This window comes from Moschus berezovskii, chromosome 5, assembly GCF_049115385.1.
Source record: "Moschus berezovskii isolate FMDL1 chromosome 5, NW_MosBer_1.0, whole genome shotgun sequence".
NCBI lineage: Eukaryota > Metazoa > Chordata > Mammalia > Artiodactyla > Moschidae > Moschus > Moschus berezovskii.
This window is the reverse complement of record NC_142464.1, coordinates 111,893,742-111,918,901: the sequence shown is the minus strand read 5'-3', so window position 1 is coordinate 111,918,901 and position 25,160 is coordinate 111,893,742. Positions and strand designations below refer to the sequence as shown.

Genomic DNA, 25,160 nt, shown 5'->3' with positions numbered 1-25,160 from the left:
GAAATAAACTATTCCATCACTCCACAGGCTAGATTATTGAGCTAATCTTATCTTCCTGGCTTCCTGTTCCCTTAGAATAAGTCTTTCCCAAGAAGTCCTTAGTTCTTCCCAGAGGATCCATCCCACTCATCCCGCAGGCATGCCCAAATTTTTCAGTTGTGCATACAACTAGGAGCCAACTGAACCACAGAATAGATATCAAAATTTAATTGCAAATAAGATTTACATTTTTTTGGAGTTTTGCTAATGTCAAAACTGAAGGATAAAAACCAAACTATCACAGATTGTTACTGTCTCATAGAATCTTTTACTTAACTAGACTTTAACATTTTTCCATTACCTATCCACCTTAAGGATGTTGTAGGAAACAGCAAAAAGAAGTGGGATATTGTAAGCGTGCTCTCAGGGTACCATGTGCTGCTCTTCATAGTGCGTTATGTTTTTTTTGAAAATTTGTTATCCTATGAGTTTTACCATTCATCGTAGTTTCCACATTCCTTTAGTTAAACCAGAAGTTTATGGTAAACTGCAACCCACCTTGTAGTGGGTCGAGTCGTGTTCCTCAAAAAGATATATTCAGGACCGCTCTGGTGGTTCGGTGGTTGAGAATCTGCTTTGCAATGCAGGTTCGATCCCTGGTCAAGAAATTAAGATCCCACATGCCATGGGAAACTAAGCCTGTGCCCTGCAACAAAGCCTGGGCCAGTGCAGCCAACATTTTTTTTAAAAAGATATATTCAGGCCACAATATAGTCAAGCCTTTGGTCAATGAAATGTGGGCAAAAGTGATGTGTGTCACACTCTGGCAGAAACTTTAAGAACTAAGCAGAGTTTCATCATTGATCCTATGTCTAAAATAGGTAACTGTTGAAAAACTGCTGCTACTCAGTGGTGAGCCAAATGGGAAGAAAAAAGAGGGGAATATATGTATCCGTGTAGCTGATCCACTTTGCGGTACAGCACAACATTGTAAAGCAATTATACTCCAACAAAAATTAATTTAAAAAAAGAACTAAGCATAGTTTGCCATATTTCTTCCTCCTCTTTCTGCATTGGTCAACCCGAATCCTGGAGTAAAGACAATGCAGAGCAGAATTTAAGGAGAATATAATAAACTTCATGGCAAATAGATGGGGAAACAATGGAAACAGTGGCAGACTTAATTTTGGGGGGCTCCAAAATCACTGCATATGGTGACTGCAGCCATGAAATTAAAAGATGCTTGCCGCTTGGAAGAAAAGTTATGACCAACCTAGACAGCGTATTAAAAAGCAGAGACATTACTTTGTCAACAAAGGTCCATCTAGTCAAAGCTATGGTTTTTCCAGTAGTCATGTATGGATGTGAGAGTTGAGCACCGAAGAATTGATGCTTTTGAACTGTGGTGCTGGAGAAGACTCTTGAGAGTCCCCTGGACTGCAAGGAGATCCAACCAGTCCATCCTAAAGGAAATCAGTCCTGAATATTCATTGGAAGGACTGTTGTTGAAGCTCCAATACTTTGGCCACCTGATGTGAAGCACCAACTCATTGGAAAAGACCCTGATGCTGGGAAAGATTGAAGGTAAAAGGAGAAGGGGGTGACAGAAGATGAGATGCTTAGATAGCATCACCAAGTCAATGGACATGAATTTGAGCAAACTCTAAGAGATAGTGGAGGCAGAGGAGCCTGACAAGCGACAGTCCATGGGATCACAAAGAGTCAGACACGACTTAACAACTGACCAATGACAAAGCTTCCCAGTGTGTGTACTTTGTTATGGTCACCCTAGAAAACTAACACAGGACATCAGCAAGGAGAAGGTGCTACAGACTGCATCTTGGCCAATATAATCGTCACACTCTGTTGTCACTACATCTTCCCTTCATCCAGACTCTTCCTACCTGGGACTTTCCACTATGTGAAATAAAATTCCTATTTTATGGGATGACAAGAAAAATTTAAACATAAGCAATTCTTCTCTGCCCTTTGCTCTCCTCTCTCCCTCACTGTGCACTGTGCATCTACATTATACATGGACCAGCCCTCCCCCATCAGCAGGAATACCTGCTCAACCATAAAGACCAACGTTCTCTTAGCATCAACACAACACCTTCTTAAAGAAATCACATTCCCTCTGGATCTTGGGCAGGGTCACATGAACCACCATGAGGACACTCAGATCCGGAGTAGGTAAACTGTCAGTAATAATGTCGTTCAATCGTTCTATAAGTCTGTGAGTGCTTATATTTAAAATGGATAACTAACAAGGACCTGTTGTATCACACAGGGAAATACTCTGTTCAGTATTATGTAATAACCTAAATAGGAAAAGAATTCGAAAAAGAGTAGATACATGTGTAAACATAACTAAATAACTTTGCTGTACACCTGAATATAACATAGCATTGTTAATCAGCTATATTCCAATATAAAATAAATTTTAAAAGATAATACGTCATTTGATGCACAGCCCTCTGTCTCAAAAAACTTATATAACAGTGCCTTGACTTCTAATGGGTGGAACAAGTCTTGGAGCTTGCTGAGATGTTCTTCCGGGGCCATAATCCTCAAATCTGGCTCTATTAAAATTTTCCTTCTTTTTTTCTTAGGTCAACTGATTAATTGTTCATTGAAAACTTGTCCAAGGGAACCATGCCTTCTTCTGACAATGAGTGTACTCTTGTCTTTTAGGTTCCTAAGATGCAGGAACTACGACGTTTCTCTCCTATCACCCAGAGATTTGTGCTGTGTATAACAAAAGGACTTATCCGATGCCTGAGGACGGATGAATGTGTTCCCTGGCCCTTAACCTGAATCAAAGGTTCTTAACTTCATGGAATCCCTTGGGGGAGGAGAGGTTCATGGATGAATTTTAGGAGCTTGGCCACAGCTTTCACTAGGGTAAAAGGGAGTCCCGGCATTAAAAGCTTGAAAAACCACCAACTTTGAAAAAACACTTCAAGGGTCTGACTTTTGTTGGACCCTTCTGACCAAAGCTGATTTTATGTGGGTCAGTTCATATGCAGGAATGTAATAAGTTCCTTTTTTAACAAAGTCCTCCCATCACATTTAGATACTGGATAAGTTTCGAAATCCATTCCACAGCTCCATCTGTTAGTGTGGTATTGGTGTGGGCTTATTGTCCTCAGCTTCTAAACTATTTTAGAAACAACAATTTTAGAAACAATTAGTTTGGATATCTGCCCATAAACATTCCCAAAATAAAGTCATACTTAGATATTGTGGATTCAAGGTCCTTTTACTAAAATCCACACACTCTCTCTCTCCTCTGTTATCTAGTTGTAAGAAATACAATGGGTCTTTTTAATCGTTACAGATTAATAAGACCTAGAGTAAAATCCTGTACAACTGAGAGGCAAAATTCTCAAGGTTTGCCACCGACAAATTCCCTAGATACATGTTTACATTTGAGAGATAAATCCAGTTTGCTCTAACCAAGTTATTTGTTATATTAACAGATTTCTGTAAGAAATTTTATTAGGATCATTTTGTAAAAACATAAAATATCAATTTTAGTATTAGAAAAAATACTTTTCTCGGTCAAATCTTTTGCCCACAGCCCTCCAGCTGAAACTTTCCTTACATTCTCATTGAATTGATGTAATTACCTGAAACCAATCTCATGAAACCGTGTCAAACAAACGGGGACTATTGTTACAAGAAGTTAACACTTTAGGTCCCAGAGAAAATTTCCTTTAGCCTTTCCAGGTAAAATCTTCAGTAAAGCTTGTCCTTCAGTAATGCTCGTCCTACCTACCCTGTAGGGCTTCCCAGGTGGCACTAGTGGTAAAGAGCCTGCCTGCCAGTGAAGGAGACTTAAGAAGCATGGTTCCTTCTCTGGGTTGGAAAGATCCCCTGGAGGAGGGAATGGCAACCCACTCTGGTATCCTTGCCTGGAGAGATATCCCATGGACAGAGGAGCCTGGGGGGCTACAGTCCATGGGGTCGCAAGAGTTGGACACAACTGAAGTGACTTAGCTCGCACACACATACCCTGTAAGTCCCACCACACCTGAGGTCCTCAGAGCCTTTGAAGAAATGGTGCCTTGTCTCCCACACTTCTCAGACCCAGATGTGTGCAGAGGCACAGAAGAACCAGAGTTTAACACAACCCACCCCTTTGATCCTTCTCTGAGGAGACTGCTCACACCCCAGACCTTTGCTAAGGAAAAACATCCCATTGTCTGAGGCAAAAGGACATCACGTCATTTCATCCTGCGCCTGGCAAGGCAGTTTGGAACAAGCGATCCTGATTGCAGAGACATTGAGACAGTTCCCAGCTGCACTGTGGCTTGTTTGCAGTTCCCAGGCAACTTGCCCAGTTTCCTCTGCTCCCAAATTTTCCCAACTGCAAAACTGAGATAATTCTTATTACCTTTCTCTTGCAGTGATCTGAAAAATAAATAGCGCCAATGTTTCTAAAGTGACTGAAGACAATTGTCTGAGGGCGTATTTGCCTAGAATTACAGGTGGGGTTTTTCTTTCTTTTTGATAATGTTGTTTGGCTTTTGTGCTGATTTTGGCATAAGCGTAGTAAAATTTAAAGCTGCATTAAACTCTGACCTACCTAATGTTAATGGAACATTCACATTATGCCAAGCATGGCACTAGGCGCATGGGGAAAACACAGAGGCATGTTCCCACCATCAGGGACCTCACAACTCACTGAGAAGTAGGTGTTAGAGCCTAGATATTGAGTAGCATCGGTCAGCAAGGTAGCTAGGTTGGAATCCTGCTCCACTTTCTATGAGTTAGAGACCCTGGAAAAGTCACTCAGCTTCACCAAGCTCCCGTCTCCTTATGTAAAGCATAATCATGAACATGAGGATCTATTGGGTGGCAAGAGTTATTTACCTAGCTACAATGCAGAACAGCCACCTGAGATGGACACTATTATCATCTCCTTATCTGTATCCCCATCCTATAGATAAGGATTCTGAAGTTTAGAGACGTTATGTGACTCATCCCAGGTCATATGCAGTTAGGAACCAATGTACCAACCCACGCGGTGTGGCCTCAAACATGCAGACTTTTCCACCAAACCACACTGTCATCGCATGGATGTGATGGTCACTTCGTGTAGACTGGGCAGGATCAACTGAGATGGATGCATAAAAAACTGACATATAACAAATGTTCAAAAAATGTAGAAGTTGCAGTGGAAGAAGTGAGACACACATAGAAGTAACGAAAATGCTAAGTCTATTTCATGGAAAGCTCCCGTTTACAGATCAGTCATTATACAGGGGGTTATGATAGGGAGTTGTGTTGCAGAAAGAGTAGTTTATGAACTGCAACATTTCTGGATCAGCATATAAGTGATCCATACTATGAAGGAATAATGCTTCATATATATGTAAATTTCTGAAGGTCATCTTTTGAAAAGATTAAAGTACCTGCAATATCCTGCTGTTACTAAATTCAGACGCATTCGCGAGAATAGTTTTTGCACAGGGGACGTAAAAATGCATCTGCTACTATTATTCTTTCCCCTTCCTTAACCCCCACCACCACTCCCCCCTCTCCCCCGCAATTTCCTTTAGGAAGAAACCACAGCATGGAGTCTCTTTTCCGTCTCTTTTAAAATAAAATAATAATAATAAAAAAAACCAAAAGAGATCCTGCTTGTAAAACCTTTTACAGTTGTTTGAAAAAGAGAAGGGGAAAAAAAAAAGGCATAAGGAGCCAAGTGCTTATATTCTAGCCAAGTTATGAGCCTCTGAGAACAAGAGCTTGAGGGAGGACAGTTAACCCCATTCTCTCGGGCAGAGTGAGCTCCTTCCCACGGGTCCTCACTGCCTGTGACGCTCAGCGCACCCTCGCCCTCCTCGGGAGAGGCTGGACCGCCGGAGAACTGCGGGAATCTGCAACAAAAAAAAACGATGACAGTCTGAAATAAGTCCCAGTGCCAACCTCTGAATTCATCTGTCACCTCAGACCCTGACGAGTTGACAGAGCAGCAGAATTTCAACTCCAATAGACCTGAATGTGTTTCTGGGCAAAGAAGCAGAGCTAAACAAGGAGAGAGATTTAAAGAATATTGGGCATTTGTCAAACTTATTTCCAGGCTGTGTGCAAAGACAGGATTCAGCTACAAATTTCTGCCAAGGCTCTGGGTCCAGCCACCTACCTGAAGGTAAATTTTAAGAAGTTTACTGTATCGGCTTAATTGTATTTGTTAACCTAGTTTGCATGATCAGACAGAGAGGTCTAATATTTTTGCCTAATACAAAGCCACTTTTTAACAACAACAATGAAAAAAAACAATCCTTTTGCATGATTTACAGAAAAACTACTTACTAGGTAATTTTAACACTAGAATTGATGTTTCCTTTTCTTCCCCATGGTTAAAGAGCAAATACTAATAAATGATGCTTAGAAATGTAAAAATATTGTTGGCCAGACTAGCATTCAGATCTTGGTGAAGTCTGAAATCCTGAAATGTGTTTTTCAGAAATACTTGACTAACTGTATTAAATAAATCAAAAGGAAAGTGGTTGTTAAAAATGAACTTTCAAATCAAAGTAATTTGGGTGTTTTCCCTGTTTAAATTATCTGAAGTTATTCAATCATCACCATTGTCCCAGTCTTTTACTTAATAGCAATGTAGAAATGGAACGTTTTGCTTTTCCAAAAGATAAGAAAATGTCTATAGTATTATATTCATCTTTGACAATTTCTTTAGTTATTGACTATTTTTTTCCTGATTCCCTTTTAGAGTTTTCTGATTCATTGTCTCTTGTCTCCTTCCATTATTTTTTAGGAGGCAGACTCACATACACAAAACTCCTAATTCCTAATAATGTCTTATTTAGGAAGAGATAAAGGGGGAGGGGAATCAAAGAGCTAAAAAATGATCATAACTCCTATATTGTAAGGTACCTTCAAGACTCTATCTTCTAAAATAAAACAATAATTCAAGCCATGCTCCCTCATTCCTCCTGGGAATTAGAGGTTACCCTGCAGGAGAAAACCGTGCTTTCAACTGCAGATCAATGCTGTTGATGCTATAACCAAGAGGTCTTGCAGAGCGTGTATCCCTTTTGAACTGCCATTAATCTGCAAAGAGGTTAAATATGTCACCTTGGCATTATATCCGAGCTCCCCTCTGGCCCAGGGCCTAAGTACACTGAATAGAAATGTTCACTTGGTCCAACTCAGCAGAAATCCTTTTTTTAATTCTCCCCTTTCTCATGGATATCAGTCTTTTTCAGTTCACAGCTTATTCAGCTCAACCCTGATGGTTAAATAGTCATTCACTATGACTATTTAAAAAAAAAAAAAGGACACCCCTTTCAGGAAATATTTATATTTATGTCCATTCAGTAAGATTCAGCAAAGCACAGCAGTCTGTTTCATCTACTGACCATCCAGTCCTGCTTTCCACATTTTGGAAAAGAATATATACATGCTATTAATGGATCTTGTTTATTTTCTTTCAGGGAATTTTTTACAGCCATTTAGCAATTCAAGTCTTGGGCTTTCCTTTTCAGATCCTTTGGTGTTTAATCCCCAATAGGCACTCAGGCACAGTTTCACTTATCAACTAAGTAAAAATAATAAATTGTGATGACAGAAATGAAATGAATAGTGATGTGTTTGGACAGTTTCAAACATTTTTCATTTCATTTCCTCTCAACTGCTTGTTATTTTTATTCAGTTGATCTGTAATGTAAAACTTTGTTATTTTGTTTAAGTTTAGCACAAGGTCCAGAATGTGTTGGGAATCTTTTTCCCCCAAGAATATAAGTGACTGTTTTTCAGACTCCACATATCATTTTGGAATAACCTTCAGTGAAGGAGAAGAAAGCCCCCAAAATTCAGAGGAACTTCCCCTGTAGGCCTGGATGCTCAAAGAAGGTCCAATTAGGCTAGGAACCGGTTCACACAAGGCCCACAGAGCATCTTCTCCCAAGGGCTGTGCTTGCAATGGTGGTACCACCTGAGGCTAGCCTGATTTTTATCTTGGGCATCAAAACATGGTCAGAAGTCTGGGGAATAGAGTGTGTGGTATGATCTTGACTGATTGTAGGGAGATGGTGTAATAAAGTGAGTAAGATCGTGGGCTCTTTAAACATACAGATCTGGTTTACATCTGGGCTTTACCAGGGTCTGTGACTTTGTGAAAATGACTCTTTGATCTTCAGTGCCCTCATTTGTGGAAATCAGGATCTTAAAATTAGTTACTGCCTTAGCGATCTGTTGTGAGAATTGAGAGGAAAGTAGCTATGCCTGATATATTTGAAGCAATCTATCGATCATAGCTAATATGAATGGAACTCTGTAGAAAGGGAATTTGCTCTAGGTTTTTCCTCAGGGTTTCTTCCTTGTAGTTACACACTTGGTGTAAAATAAAATGTCAATGACAGGTCTATGCCTGGAAGAGTAGGTAGACCATGGGTTTCAATGTCTTACACGCCTGAGTTTAAATCCGACTTCTGCCTCTTACAGGCTATGTGAGCTTGCGGGGTCATGTCACACCTTCTGGACTGAATTTACCCATCTAGTAAGCAAATAGTGATAATAATGCCTACACTAGGGTTGTTGTAGGATTTAAATAAGGTGTTTTTTTAATGTCAGGTACAGCACCTGGCAGAATACTAGACACACAGTGAAGAAGTTTTTGTTTTTGTTTTAATTTTTTATTGAAACGTAGTTGCTTTGCAATGTTGTGTTAGCGTCTCCTGCATAGCAAAAGAAATCAACCATATGTATACATATATCCCCTCCTTTTAGATTTTCCTTCTATTTAGGTCACCGCAGTGCACTAAGTAGGGTTCCTTGTGCTATATAGTATGTTCCGATCAATTGTCTGTTTTATATATAATATCAATATTGCATTAGGGTCAACCCCAATCTAGTGAGGAAGTATTTGATTAAACACTTGGAATAATTTTTCTTGCAGTAAAATTGGGGGTCAAGAAAGAAATATTCTTTGAATTTTCTTTTGATCCAAAGAAATGGAAAAATAAATAAATCTGACCCTAGTGAATTCCCTTGTGTGTGTGGTGGGGGTGGAGAAGCTCGACATAAAGTATTACTGCTTTATCAATTAGTTGCTTCATAATGGCCAAGTCAAGTGAAACCAAAGTGAGCTTTCTGTTTCAGATTGCTGTTAAAAGGGGTGAGACGAAGTGGGGCTTTGTGCTCAAATCTGTTTTATTGGCTACTTGGACGGGAGAGAAGGCCTCAACATTTCTCTTTTCTTATCTTTTCTAAAGGCAAGAATAGGGGTTTTGACTTGCTCTCAGGGGGTTTGTTTTGTTTTGTTTTTTTTCTCTCTCTAACTGAAATTCACACGCCAGGGTTTGGGTTTTGGTTTTGGTTTTTGTAAACCTCTCCCCTACGTTCCTAGGACCGAAATGTCAGCTGCTTTTTCTGGCTACATGCAGCAGGAGCCTCCTGTCGTCATAGCAATGAAAGCGTATAGAGAGACTCGAGTTTCACAACCCTCTCTGTGAAATCACTCTTAGTCGGCTTTAAAAAGCCTTCTTTAGAAATGGAGCCTCCCGTCCTGGCTTCTTTCCTTCCTATTATGCAACCAACTTATGTACACCAGTGGCAGTAGCCAAACATTTCCTTTAAAGAGTCAATGAATGGATGTAAAGACAATGAACAAGAAAGTTACTAAATGGTGACCATTTTACTGTGGAGTGCAGGGAACAACCACGGGGAAGGCCAAGGAGGAAAAAAAAGCAAGGACCTCACTTTCTAGCACAGGCTGCACATCCCACAATAGAGCCATTTTCAGAGTTCCCACTACCTCCTGCCAGCTTCACCATGAGCTTATCCAAGCCGTTATCAATCAAGGGGGTACAGGGGCAGGTTTCCTGGAATCCTGGCACTCAGACTCTAGATTTTTATCTTCTCCGCTCTTCACCTCATCCTCCCATATATAAAAGAAAGATAATAGTGGTCATAAATTTGTCATGGGAATTGAATGAGCTACTGTGTGTAATACTCTTATTACAGATTCTGACCAGTGGTAAAGGTTGGCTGTGAAACTCACCGAGCCTCAATTTCCCCTGTGTCTTAAATGGGGATAACATAGATTGTTGCAGGGTTCACTGGAACAATGGATGCAAGTGCTCAAGAAGTTGTAGCTCTTTTAATACTCTTCTCATTAGCTCTAACTCTGCTAAGAATGACCTTTTTGAACCTTGAATCTCCCAGTAAGTAAACTATAATGAAAACAGGCCTCAGAATTGTCACTGTATAAACATGAACCCTTGCGTGTCTTAACAGAATAACAGGGAATAATTGAGGATTTTTACATTTATAAAGAGCAAAAAAGATTCTTTTCATCTTAATTAATGCTAAGGCAAAAGGTATCAAAGGCATCTTATCTTTCATTAAAATGCTTTTTTTTTTTTCAGTTCCTAGCAGACCAGTGATTAAACGCTGTGCGTCCACCATAGAGGGCACTGGTTTGATCCCTGGTCAGGGAACTAAGATCCTGCTTGCCACATGGTTCAGCCAAAAAAAAAAAAAAATTCCATTTTAGTTTCCTCAGTGTTGAAATATTACTTATTTCTTCAGGTCATGAAACAAATAATATTTTTATCTTATGTCTCAAATGACTAATATGATGGCATCACCAAATCAATGAGTGTGAGTTTGAGCAAACTCCAGGAGGTAGTGAAGGACAGGGAAGCCTGGTGTGCTGCAGTCCACGGGGTCACAAAGAGTTGGACACAGCTGAGCAAATAAACAACAATTCTGTGTGAAATGCCTGGAATACTACAGGTGCAAACAGAGAAGTGTTGTGTTCTTGTAGCACTTTCTATGTAGTTAGGGAGACAGGTATTAATCAAATCATTGCAGTAATAAAAAGTGGAAAACTACATATTTTTGTTAAGAACATATATGTGTGTGTATAATTGAATCACTTTGCTGTACAGCAGAAATTAACACAAAATTGTAAATCAACTAGATTTTGATAATTTGTTTAAATAAGTATCTTTGCCCAAACGTAAGGTGACCTCAAACAAAAAGTCACCTTCATTTTTCTAATGAAAAGCTTCTCAGCCAAAGTCTTTGGCCAGTCTAAGTGCAGAGATGGATAATATATTGTAATGTATACCTAGGACACTTACTCTATTGTTACAAATACATTATTTTAAATCTCATATCATTTTAAATATTTTATGTGTCTAAAAATAATTTTTCCATTCTCCTATTTCATGAAACGACATTGTTAAAACTCTTTGTGTGCATCTTTAGCATCATTGTGTTCACTGGATCCACTCTGTAATTATCTAATAGAGAATAGTGCATCATCCGTCTTCTGCAAGTCACTTCTCAGAAATCTGCTGATGCTGCAGATTTGAGCCCCAGGCATAAATTCTCATCCTCTGGTTATGATCTCTACATTTAATTACCTACTATATGACTTTTTTCCAGTGCTCTTTAAAGGGCTTATTTAAAACCACCTGAGTCTATAAAGTGTGGTTTTCTAAAACTGTGTGATTCCAACACTTGCAAAAATGAAGTCATGCCTCAGGAATAATTACTAAATCTGCTTTAAATATCTTCATCTCCTTTTTTCTTGTCCAGGTGACCTTCTTAAGATCAAAAATAAGCCTTGCTTGAGATCATTTTAGGCTGTTTGCCTGAAATGGTACTTTGTTGTTGAAAATGAAATAATTGAAACCATGACCTTTCATGTAGGAGACATCAGAAGTACTAGGATATAAGGCAAATCCCTCTTTTTTGTGGTTTGATTTGGGGTGGGGGGAGTTTGCATTATATGGAGCTTGAATTGTGTATAATTATATGCTGATTAATAAGTGTTAAGAAGGCAAAGCACCTTTGTTCTAAGAAAGTATATAAGGAACCTGACCTCCACTCAAGGTCAGTGATGGCTTCCCTTGATCCAAAGGCTAAACAAAGATGAACTCTATGAGAACTGTGTGTGCTGGGCAGTGGTGGTTGGGGCAAGTGGGTGCTGGCAAGAGAATTCTGAGTGTGTCAATACTTTGTGCAAAGACCCTGTAGCAAGAGGGATCGTGGTATATTTGAGGAACAGAGAGAAGGCCAGCTCCTCTGAGAGGAAGGGGCAGGGCAGAGGGAGACATGAAGCCTAAGCAGGTCCCCATAACACCCTCTTCCCTAAGCACTAAAAGTATTTATCCTCTGCTTGAGTCATGTTTAATATTCAGTTCTGGTTAGAACTGAAGGATGGGTATGAACCGTATCCGTCCCTGCCTAGACTCACCTATTGTTGTTTTTGTTCAGTCACTCAGCCGTGTCCAACTCTTTGTGACCCCATGGACTGCACAATGCCATGCTTCCCTGTCCTTCACCGTCTCCCAGAGCTTGCTCAAACTCATGTTCTTTGAGTCGATGAGTCAATGAGATCCAACCATCTCATCCTCTGTCGTCCCCTTCTCCTCCTGCCCTCAATCTTTCCCAGCATCAGGGTCTTTTTCAAAGAGTCGGCTCTTTGCATCTGGTGGCCAAAATATTGGAACTTCACCTTCAGCACCAGTCCTTCCAATGAATATTCAGGGTTGATTTCCTTTAGGATTGATTGGTTTGATCTCCTTGGAGTCCAACGGATTCTCAAGAATCTTCTCCAGCACATTTTGAAAGCCTCAGTTCTTCAGTGCTCAGCCTTCTTTATGGTCCAACTCTTACATCTGTACACAATACTGGAAAAACCATGCTGCTGCTGCTAAGTCGCTTCAGTCGTGTCCGACTCTGTGCGACCCCATAGACGGCAGCCCACCAGGATCCCTCATCCCTGGGATTCTCCAGGCAAGAACACTGGAGTGGGTTGCCATTTAGATTTGAATATATGGACCTTTGTCAGCAAAGTGATGTAGGTTCAGTTAGTCAAGATGACAGGCAGGTGAAGGTCAGAGCCTTAGAAAAGTCTGCATCTGTGAGTCTGAGTGTATTATACACTGGAAGGGCTGGAACACTTTGATATCAAGTGGTGATTCAGCAGAGATCTGAAATAGAAAGCCATCTTTCTTAATCCTTCAGATTATTGTAACACCCAGCTATAGAGCTCTCCCAAGAGATTCACTAATACTTTAAAAGCCCTGAAGCAACAGAGTTAACTCTGGATCAGGTAACAACATGTATACCTTAGCCAAAATGTGACTAAGGGATTTGCTCTCTGATAACTTGGCTGTGTGTAAAGGCAGGGTGGAGGAGAATGTCTGCTTGAGTCTGATTATGAAGTATCTATAATAATCATTTTGTTCACTCCATTTCCTTGAGGGGAAATTTTTCCATAGCTGTAATAATTACTAAAAATAGCAGCCTACAGTCTTCCCCTGATATAAACAAACTTCACCAAAGATACCTGACCTTTTTTGGAAGTGTGGACATACATACTCCGGGAAACAAGATACTAACAGTAAGAAGAAAAGTGAACTAATAGGGAAAATGGTCAGTGAAAACATATCCTTTTTCTAGGCCATATGTTATGTCGTTCATGTTCAGTTCTTCTTACTTCCGATGAGGCAAGATGATCAGATCAAGTAGTCATCATCTGCCTTGAAAACCAAAAATGCTAAAGGAAATTTCCCAGGTCTCAAAGAGAAGGAGTAGGACTTATAAGTTTGGCCGAGGCTGCCAATGAAGGAACAAACAGTGGTAGAGTATATACTGGCTGCCTGAGGAACTCAAGTCAACGTGAGGATTCAATTAGAAAAACTTGAAAGAATAACTGCCAGAACTAAGATTTCCAAGGAGTCGACACAGCCAACACAAGAGATGGAAGAGTAGACTCCAAGCCCATTCCTGACTTTAAAGGCATGGAAGGCCATGTTTCCATTCCAGTTCAGTGGTCAGACAGCTTGTCAACACTTAGGAGAAAAAGAAAGAGCAAGGAGATAAGAAGGGAGTAGAGACCTAGTGAGACACAAGTACCCCATGGAGATGGATGGTTGGAGCAAGTAGATTTATATGGCAAGGCAACAAGCAGAACTTTAAAAATAAAATGTGACATTTAAAATGTAAATGTAAACTCATGTTCTTTTTTAAAACATCTATAGGAACTGAAAATAAATCAAATACAATACCTACTCTGACCCAATCCTATTCCGATTTAAACTTCTAGAAAATATTATGGAAACTGAAATGGAACCAATACAAATAAGAACTCAAAATGAACCACAGTGCCCAAAATGTTTTTTGGTTGTTTGTGTAAATTCTGTCTAAATCTAGATGGAGAATGCCAAATTCTAGAATATGCCAAACTTTAGGTGCCCTTGCATTCTCTAAGAGGTAGAAATTTTAGGAAACCAAGAGACAGAGAGACCAAGAGTCAGAGGGCTTCATTCGGAGGAATGTCCTATGTTTCCAAACAAATGGCAAGCAATATTTAGCTATCACTTGCACTGCTTTCTACCATCAACCTGAAGGACCACACACTTAGTCTTGGAGACCAGAGCTGAGATTACTCTATTAGAGGTCAAGGGTGGCTGACACCCACATGGCCCATTCTACCCGTTCCTTTCAGACCAATCTCTGCAGGCTTGGCTGGGCTACCCTTCTAGCTAGAGGGAAGATTATTCAGACCCTTTCTGTTTTTTTTTTTCCAGTGACAGAACTCATAGACCTGCTGAGAAATCTAATTACAATCTCCTTTCATGGTGAAATCCAATTACAACCTCTCCCACTGTGAAAGCTAATCCTTTAGATACAAAAGGAAACAACAAAGCGGTTTCAGACTTGAGGATGTGTCTATGTTCTGTCTTCTCTCTTAAGCAACTATGCAGAAAGGTTGCAGTGACCTTGACCTGCCTTGTTTAGGAACAATGGTCATACTATTACTACTCCCATTCCCAAAAGAAGGAAAAGTATGTTCTTATTTGATCCCAGGAGTTCCTAAACTCCTGCCTCAAGGATCCATTAGTTGAGCAAAGCAAATCCTCCACATACACATCCTTGATTCTGCAAAAAGACCTCTTTTTGAATGTGGAATGTCATGTCAAACAAGAAAAAAAAATGGTGAGTTTGTAGTCAATATCTTCCTATAATCTTTTCCTGACATCTTTTTTAACATTTATTTATTTTCATTTCTTTATTTGGCTGCCCCAGGTCTTAGTTGCCGCCTTTGGGATCTAGTTCCCTGACAAGAGATCGAACCTGGGCCCCCTGCATTGGGAGTTCAGAGTCTTAATCAATGGATGGACCACTGGATACATCTTTAATGTCCCATACCACCCTTTCAGCCAACTCATTCCCTGAGGACAATGAGAAACTGCCATGCTGCTTGAAAAGGGTCACCCCAAATTCCTAAAACTTAATTAAGATAAATGGAGACACTTCTCAAGATAGTCACTTATGGAAACACATATTTTACAAATACCTGGCAAAAGTCTGTAATTGTTGAAACAATGAAATTACCAACCACATTCCTATCACATTGTTACTGCTACCACATAATCCCTCTAGTCCACTGAATAAGACCCAGATTTGCAGCCTAGCCCCCAAAATGGGCAATATTTTTAGAAGGAGCATCCAATCAACTTTCAAGTTTTTTTTTCAAAGGGTCACTTATTTATTTATTTACTCTGGGCTCTGATGGATCTTTGTTGCAGTGTGCGGGCTTCCCATTGCAATGGGTTCTCTTGTTGCAGGGCACAGGCTCTAGGGTGTGTGGGCTTCAGTAGTTGCAGCTCCCAGGCTCTAGAGCACAGGCTCAATAGTTGTGGCTCACGGGCTTAGTTGCTTCAAGGCATGAGGGATCTTCCCAGACCAAGGATTGAACTCATGTCTCCTGCATTGGCAGGTGGATTCTTTACCGCTGAGCCACCAGGCAAGCTCAACTCATAAGTTTTTAATTGAGTATGAGCAGAACAAGAACACATAGATGCATTTGTTTTGTTTTGTTCTGTTCTATTCTATAATAGGGTAAAGTTTACCATGGGCTTCCCGGGTAGCTCAGCTGGTAAAGAAGCCACCTGCAATGCGGGAGACCCCAGTTCGATTCCTGGGTAGGGAAGCTCCCGTAGAGAAGGGATAGGCTACCCACTCGAGTATTCTTGGACTCCCCTGGTGACTCAGACGGTAAAGAATCCACCTGCAGGAGACCTGGGTTGAATCCTTGGGTTGGGAAGATCCCCTGGAGCAGGGCATGGCAACCCACTCCAGTATTCTTGCCTGGAGAATCTCCATGGGCAGAGGAACCTGGCGGGCTACACTCCATGGGATCACAAAGACTCAGACACAATTGAGAGACTAAGCACAGCACAAAGTTTACCATAGTTTCATAACAATGCTATGCCCATAGAGTTAATAAAAGTAGATAAACAAGGATAAGAATCCACCATTCAGGGTGACCCTCAATAGCCCCCAGAGTAATGTATTTTTACTTGATTCAGGTTGAGTTACCTAATTATCTATATAAAATGATAGAGACACAGAGGGAAGATGACCTAAAATCTACAGAAGTCAGAATTGATCATGACTGTGGGTCAAAGAAAACCTGTAGCTGGTTTCAAGACATGATGACTGGTCACATCTTCATACTGCCTCTCTTGTTGTTTATTCGCTAAGTCGTGTCTGACTCTTTGTGACCCCATGGACTGTAACCCTCCAGGATGCTCTGTCCGTGGGATTTCCCAGACAAGAATACTGGAGTGGGTTGCCATTTCCTCCTCCAGGGGATTTTCCTGACCCAGGGACCAAACTTATGTCTCCTGCATTGGCAGGTGGAAACTTGACCAGGAAAGCCCCTCATGCTGCCTTAGCACAGTGGAATCATTCTTAACTCTCAAACCATTTTCTTCAATAGATTCCGCAGCCTTCTACTGGAGCCAAACAACTTTGAGCTAACTCTAAATCGACAAAGCATTCTGTTGGAATTCACAAGGAACGAAACACAGATGCTGAACCCCAAGTGTCTTCTTTCCTTCTCTTTTTCTTCCTTGCTTCCCGGTTCCAGCACACGTAACAGCAAGCTTTTAAGGGGATACAGTTTAAGCTCTTTCTAGGACAACATTTCAATGATTTCTAAAATACAGGCAGAGAAAACCACGGGAAGCTTCTGTGTGAAACCAGGAGCTTAGAGCTTCTGGCATAGACCTTGGCATGCCCAGTGGTCTTGCATCAGTATCTTTTTAGATAAGCACAGGGGGACAGAGAGGTGGAAAGTACCAGCATCAGCTCACCTATAAAAACAGATGATTGATGCCTTCCTGTGATAGGAAAACAATGCAAAGTGATTGATTTCAAAAATGAATGTTTTCTTATAATTTGAAAAATAACCTGGGTAGAAAGTTAGAGATTACCATGGCCTGAGATCTGGATATGATTAACTTCTTTTCTTTCTCAAAAGGTGACACACAAAATTCCAGCCCATGCTTACTTTAAATTTGGTTGTTTGTTGTTTTATTTTTCCCAAACCCTGTGTTTCGATGGTGGCCAGAGTAAGGTCTGATGTCTTGGTCATGGCTGGAGGTGGCCAACTCACCTCACGCTTCCCAGCATCTTGTTAGAGGGGTTAATATCTCTAGAGATCCATAGCCAGTTATTGAATGAGGTGTGTACATATCAGTGCCATGAAACCCAAAATAGCCATTGTCCAAAAACAATTAACAACAGATTCCCTTGTGCAGTATTTTTCATCCAAAATACAATTTTGTTTTAATATTTCTAAGTGGATTACTCTTGATTAGGCAAATTTCTACATTCTGGGACTAATCATCTAAAACCAGTATTTTTAGAAGTGTTCAGTCAGCCTAAGCTAATGAGTTATGTTTCCTTTGGTGTGGGAATGAAAAAGAACAGAGAGACTCATTTACTTCCCAAGTCTCCAGATTAATCCTGGTGTCAGGACATTCTAGAGACTGCATGAAAAGGGAAATGGAAGAGGAAAGTGAAAAATGCCAAGTTCCAACACAAAACATTCCCAGAGCTAGTTGCCCGTATTTTGTTCTAAAATTCTTCTATTCTATAACACCTTCAAATCCTGCGTGAAACCATCTTAATTGAGTGCTAATCACATGTAATATCTTGTAATTTTTTATTGTCTCCAAAGATAAGGACTGAGATGTTCCATTTAAAAAGAAATATGTGCACTTGCTAAGATATATGAGGGAGGAAAAACTTTTTCCTCTACCCTCTTATGTTAAGCAATTGGGGTCTGCGAATTAAACTGACCGAATACAGATTAATAGGAGAAAAGGGTTACTCCCACATACAGAGAAGCCAACAAAGGTTCAGTTCAGTTCAGTCACTCAGTCATGTCTGACTCTTTGCAACCCCAGGGACTGCAGCACACCAGGCCTCCCTGTCCATCACCAACTCCCGGAGTTTACTCAAATTCATGTCCATTGAGTTGGTGATGCCATCCAACCATCTCAACCTCTGTCGTCCCCTTCTCCTCCTGCCTTCAATCTTTCCCAGCATCAGGGTCTTTCCCAATGAGTCAGTTCTTTGCATCAAGTGGTCAAAGTATTGGAGTTTCAACTTCAGCATCAGTCCTTCCAATGAATATTCAAGACTAATTTCCTTTAGGGTGGACTGGTTGGATCTCTTTGCAGTCCAAGGGACTCTCAAGAGTCTTTTCCAACACCAAAGTTCAAAAGCATCAATTCTTGGGCACTCAGCTTTCTTTATAGTCGAACTCTCATGTCCATACATGACTACTGGCAAAACCATAGCTTTGACGGACATTTGTTAGTAAAGTAATGTCTCTGTTTTTTCCTTAAGCTGTTGAAGGCTTACCTACCTAACACAATGGGAGAAAGAAAAGAGAGAGAAACAGCTTCCATTGGAAAGCAAAAAGGTTTCTTTAGGAAAGACAAATAGTTTTTAGAACAAATGAGAAAAGAGTTTGTGATACTTGTCTATAAAGATATAAGTGGTTTTTTGGTCTTCTTCAAAGTCATAGAACTCCCCTGAAGAGGATTAGATCTTATGGTAGACTCACTCTTGGTCTCTCTTCTGGGAGTAGAAGACACACTGAAGAGGGAATTTATATGACAGTTCTCACTTCTCAAATTTTCTGTTTGTAGTTAGACAAGGGAAGCTCTGAGAAGGTTTCTTTTTGCTTCTATTGAATTTCAAATGTGTTCATCCTAATCTGTGTACCAACTCTAGGATTCTGAGTGCATCCCTATCGCTACTATAGAAAGACTTGAAACAGGGCAGGAGGAAGTTTTGTTGGTAGTGGATCTGAATTATATTTAAACCCATGAATCCTAAATTTGAATCAAAGACTACGTGGTTTAAAGTCCCAGCAAGGAAATGATGGCTCCAGGAAGGAAAATTGAATTTGTGGACTTGAGCGTGTTTCAGTCGTGTCTGACTCTCTGAGACCCCAGGGACTGTAGCCCTTCAGATTCCTCTGCCCCTGAGATTTTTCAGCAGGAATAGTGGAATGGGTTGCCATTCCCTTCTCCAGGGAATTTGAGAAGAGTGAAATTAAGGGATGATTTACTAAGGAGTGAGCAGGGCATAGTGAAGTCACAAGGGGTTGTAGGAATAGACTAGTAAGAGCTAAGCTTGTATGAAGCAGGGAGAGGAAGACTTTCTGAACTCAGAAAATGCTGTGTGGAGAGGGATACTGATCTTCAGGTGAGGGACATGGTCACCAGGAGAATGCTGAAAATACATATTCCCTGATTTTACTCTCCTCCTTCCCTCCAATCTCTACTGACAGTGCACCCCATTGGCTGAACCCAACAGAAACCATCATGCAAGAAAACCTGCTGATGCAGTTCACACAGGCCCTGGGGCAGCTCAGGACAAAGAAGGCTGGAGAGTGGGTATGGAATGAATCTGAGGGAGCAAATGGAAGATATGTGGATGTTCAAAGGGACAAAATCTCTTCCCAACGTGGGAAAGGCAGAATGCACAAGCTGTAGACCAGCTGTGTCTTCTCCTTGCTTGAAGGAATTTTCTAGAACTTCCCCTCTGACAGCATAAATAAGCCTAGGGTTTTCACCCCATTTTCAAAGAACTCCCCAAACCCCAGTCACAAAATCCATTAGGGTTTATTGGATCCGCAGCTTTCACAGAAGGCAGATAAGGAGTAACATTGCACCACTGGGGTGGGCGGTTGTTCTCTGATTCAGCATGTTGGCCACGTGAGAAGCCACTGTGGCCATGAACTAAATTCTGAAGGGACTTCTGCTTGGAGTGAGTGCTTTCATTAGCAGTTCTCAAAACTACTCCTCAAAGCCCATCATTGTTCCCCAACACCATGAGAATGAGGTTACTTGGAACTGTTCTTAGGTATGACTTGCTGTTTTTCTTAATCCTGGAAAAGCACGACCCCAGTGAATGATTCTTGGTACATTCACGGAGCCAAAAGCACTTGAAATTCTTTTCCCAACTAGCTGAACTCAACAACCGACTTACTCTGTTAACAAAAGAGCAGAAACAATTTCCATTGAATCCAAAGAGGTTTTATGTGCTGGTAGAGTTTAACTAATAAAGGAAATTCAAATAAAAGCAGTCAAAGGAGAAAGCTAAGAACGTGGCGTTGAGAGAAAAGACATTCCAAGGAGGTTGAGAACAAAATAAATTAGGGGGTTGAGAAAGGGACTAAAGACAGGCAAAGAATAGGACTAATGTCACTGATCATTTCAGGGGCTAGGTCGGCTTTGAAAGGTGACTCCTCATGCTACTAGCCCTAGGAAGCAAATCATTTAGATATTAATTCTGTAACTGACAAGTGCCACAGGCCTTCAGGTGAGCCATACTCAGGAGTGGATTCAGAACTCGCGAACCAGAAGTTGACACAATGTGTGGGCCCTTCTTTTTTGAAAATAGAAAAATCGAAAGCAGGCATAGGGTTTTGTAAGAAGCCTGCACAAGTAGGGAGCCCTGGAATTTGAGCTTCTTGGCTTTATGGCACATCTACCTCTGATGGTACTCAGAAGTCTGTGCCTCAAAGGATATGCAAGAAAAGGGAGAGGAATGAGTAAATTTAAGTATGAGAAACCCCCGCATTCACAGAGAAAAAAGGAAATTGACAAATATCAGAATATGATTTGAGGAATGAAAAATAAATACTGCCCAAGTCACTTCTTCCCTACACCCCAGGGCAGGGAGGGGTGGCGATTTTCCAGAGGGCTGTCAAATGCCTCAGGAAGAAAACAGAACACTGCCTCCAGGAGTCCATCCCATATGAAGCTGTGAAATGAGACCGAGGTTGCTCTGTGTTCAAAGAAACCATCTGCCAATGCAGGAGATGCAGGTTCAATCCTTGGGTCGGGACATGCCCTGGAGGAGGAAGTGACAACCCACTCCAGTATTCTTGCCTGGAAAATCCCATGGAGAGACGAGCCTGGCAGACTACAGTCCGTGGGGTCGCAGGGTCGGGCATAACTTAGCGGCTGAGCACACACGCAAGATTAGTGGGTGGCACAGTAAGATAAGGAACTCTGAAAGGAATGATGACGAGATGTCGAAACAGAGTTATCGCACAGTCTTGCCTAAAATAAGTCTGTGGGGATCCTCTAAATGTAGTTAAAGTAATCCCTCAATTACATATTACAGGATGGAAAGAATGTACTAATTTCTCCTGAGCTAGAAAGAGAGAGATCCTTGAGAATGTCAAAGTCACCCCTTTGGAAATTCTTGCATCCTTTGGCTTCCATGCTCCTCAGTCACAACTGGGCACAGTGGTCAGAAGGATGGGCAGAAAGCTGTCATTGAATGGATGGATGGATCGATGGATACTCTACGAAGCAGAAGTGAGGTGACAAGTGGGAATACATGAATGATGCATGGGTGAAATATTTATGATAGTACCTGGCACATAGTAAAATCTCAAAAAAGATAAGCCATTGCATCAGTTACTATATTAACCAGCCAAGGATGAGAACCTATTTTTTCAATAAAATAATACACTGATGAATATAAGTGATTCTACTTCTAAAGACTATTTCAACTCAAGATATTTAATGCCCATGCCAATTTTTCATTGCTGCTTATAAATTGTGACTTTCAAATAACACTTATTGCACAATTTCTCAAGATTTTGTGGGTCAGGAGTCTGGGCACATCACTCAGGGATACTGAATTGGCAGGTGAGCCACTCTGCAGGGTCCATAGAGGCTCCACTCAGACACACTGTGCCTTTGCAAGCTTTGAAAGTTGGGGTCAGCAGGTATCATTGAACAGCGTCTACAGTAGGGTGACAGTTTCTTACAAAATGGCTTGGAACTCCCAAAGCAAAACGTTCTGAGAGATTCAGGTCAAAATTCCAAGGCTTCTTATGCACTAACCTCCAGAGTCCCAGGACATCATTTCCACCTCAATCATTTGGTCAAGTAAGTCACTAAAGCCAGTCCAGATTCAAGGGGAGGAGAATTCAACTTCACTTCTCAATGGAAGATGCAGCAAAAAATTTACAGTCGTCATACCATATGTTTATACATATTAAATGAAAAATGTTAGAAATTGTCTCAAGACTCATATGAATTAGAATAGAGTTGACATTCGTGGGCATTTAGTTGTTAATGGAAGACCTGTTTCTGCCATATCAATGTTTCATCTGGATATTTGTTTTGGTGGTCTACAGGCCAGCCAGTAGAAGACCTCCAGGCATTTGAAATTTCAAATCCTGGGCTTCCGCAGAAAGGCCATACGTATAAAAAACAGAGTCTAGCAGTCATCTTGTAAAACTCCAGATGAGTTCTCCTATAAATTTGGTAATAAGACACTTTGTTTCTAAGAGACGGAAAAAGCTCTCCTTGAATTTCTCTACCATCTCTCATCTTTAACCTCTGTATTGCCATGGGGGTGGGGGTGGGAGGGCGGGAAATGGGACAAAGGGAAGAAAATAATAATTTAAGGGAATTTCCTGGTGGTGCAGTGATTAGGACTCCATGCTTTCACTGCTAAGAGCCTAAATTCAATCCTTGGTTGGAAAGCTAAGGTCCTGCAAGTCAGGGGGCACGGCCAAGAAAAAATAATGATAATAATTTAAGAACTCTAAGTCAAAGGATGAATTAAAGTTTCTGTGAATTATTACTTATTACAGTTATTAAGCCATCTTTATCCTTATGAATGTTTCAATGAAATGATATCTTTTTTCATTTTTATAGTTAGTAAAATTGTCAAATGACTATTTGATCACATTTGAGTCTCAAAACAACCCTAGGAGATAAATAGGAAAACTACTATCGTTTTTCCTGGTTTGTGGATGAAGAAACCAGTGACTTAAGCAAAGTCTCTTGGCTAGTAAAAAGTCTATAGTTCAGGGCAGGGGACTTTCCTAGTGATCCAGTGGCTAAGACACTGTGTTCCCAATGCTGGGGTCCCAGGTTTGATCCCCGGTCGGGGAACTAGATCCCATATGTCTCAACTAAGACCAAGCACAGCCAAAAAATAAGTAAATGTTTTTTAAAAATGTATATAGTTCAGGTCTAGGCTTAGATCTCCCAGTCCCGTACTATACTTAAATTCCAGGGCTCCTTACCGTCAGTTACGCTGCTGCCTTTGAGTAAGTTCATACATTTGGGCAAAACGACATTTATCTAATTTCATATAAACACTGCATGTTTAAGTCTTCAAGAATAATAACTCTATATTCAAAATTTTTTCTCACTTCTGCATTTTTTATACAGAGTTTTATTTGCTCTTTCTGCAAAAATAACAATTTATATTCTGTGGCTGCTGCTGCTGCTAAGTCACTTCAGTCGTGTCCAACTCTGTGTGACCCCACAGACGGAAGCCCACCAGGCTCCCCCATCCCTGGGATTCTCCAGGCAAGAACACTGGAGTGGGTTGCCATTTCCTTCTCCAGTGTGTTAAAGTGAAAAGTGAAAGTGAAGTCGCTCAGTCGTGTCCAACCCTTAGCGACCCCACGGACTGCAGCCTACCAGGCTCCTCCATCCATGGGATTTTCTAGGCAATAGTACTGGAGTGGCTTCCCATTGCCTTCTCCGATATTCTGTGGAGTGCACATCAAATTTGAATGTCTCAAAATATATGACTTTTTACTTACCCAAGAATAGATGGTATTCATCATACTTAGCAAGAACATCATGGGTTTCATTTTCAAAGTATTTTGCAAGCATCAGCTAATTAAACCTTCTGTAGTCTCCAGTCTGACAGTTGTTTTTAAAAATCTCTCATTTCCCAGAAAAGTTCTCCACTCTGTCTTATTTACACAAGTCAGTACATTTGTTCAGTTCTTAAAATAAGAAGCAAAAGGCTGTGAAATTATTTTTGATCAGTATGTCGCAAATACAATTAGCTCAGAGACAAAAATGCTCAGTGACTAGTCTGAAGGACAAAGTGGAACACAGCAGGAGATCATTTAGTTCTCTCAGTAAAACCAACACACTTGCCCTATATGCCACACATTTAAATTCTAGTTTTGCACATACATCTAATCCATAGGTAGGATGTAATGTTTGCAAGTTAGTGTCTTTCTCGTCTTAGTTAAGAGCTATTTTCACATTCGCCTTGTCTCAAATGAACTATAGAATGCTGAGGATCTTGGCATAGCTGTGGAGAAGACATATGAAGCTAGGATGAGTTTGTTTTACGAGCTTCGGTGGTCAGCTGTGCAGGCTTTTTGAGAGTCAACCCCAACCTTTCTTGCATGGTGATGGACTGGGAGGCCTGGCATGCTCTGACTCATGGGGTCGCAAACAGTCAGACACGACTGAGTGACTGAACTGAACTGAACTGAGTATTTAGTATTTGGCAGAGCCAGGGCCCAAAGCCAGACTTTGGGTTTCTATTCTGCAGCCTGTTCTGTGAAATCATGTGGGAACCCCAGACTTGGAGTCCAGAGTCCTCACTCACCTCTTAAGCCTTTATGTGTGTTCACAGTCACACAGTCGTGTCCGACTCTTTGTGACCCCATGGGCTGCAGCCCACCAGGTTCCTCTGTCCTTGAATTCTCCAGACAAGAATACTGGAGTAGGTTGCCATTCCCTTCTCCAGGGAATCTTGCTGACCCAGGGATTGAACCCGGGTCTCCAGAACTGCAGGCAGACTCTTTACCGTTTGAGACACCAGGGATATATATAGCCAGATAAGTTAGATACTTCAAGCTTCTGTTTCTTTTTTTTTTTTTTTTTTTGGTCACACCATGCTGCATGTGGGATGTTAGTTTCCCAACCAATGATGGAACCCATGCCCCCTGCAGTGAAAGTGCAGAGTTCTAACCATTGCACCACCAGGGAATTCCCAGGTGTCTGTTTCTTTATAGTTAAATATTATCT

At 40.9% G+C, this 25,160-nt stretch overlaps 1 protein-coding gene across 1 annotated transcript in view; it reads left to right on the top strand.

The window, feature by feature from the left end:
• The first annotated feature begins 5,728 nt into the window (after window positions 1–5,728).
• The window catches only part of SPARCL1 (SPARC like 1), a 49,581-nt gene continuing 30,149 nt past the window's right edge, over window positions 5,729–25,160 (top strand). Inside the window, exon 1 of the mRNA XM_088836473.1 lies at window positions 5,729–6,139. The gene's annotated coding sequence lies outside the window, so the exon portion shown is untranslated. The remainder of the gene's footprint in view (window positions 6,140–25,160) is intronic.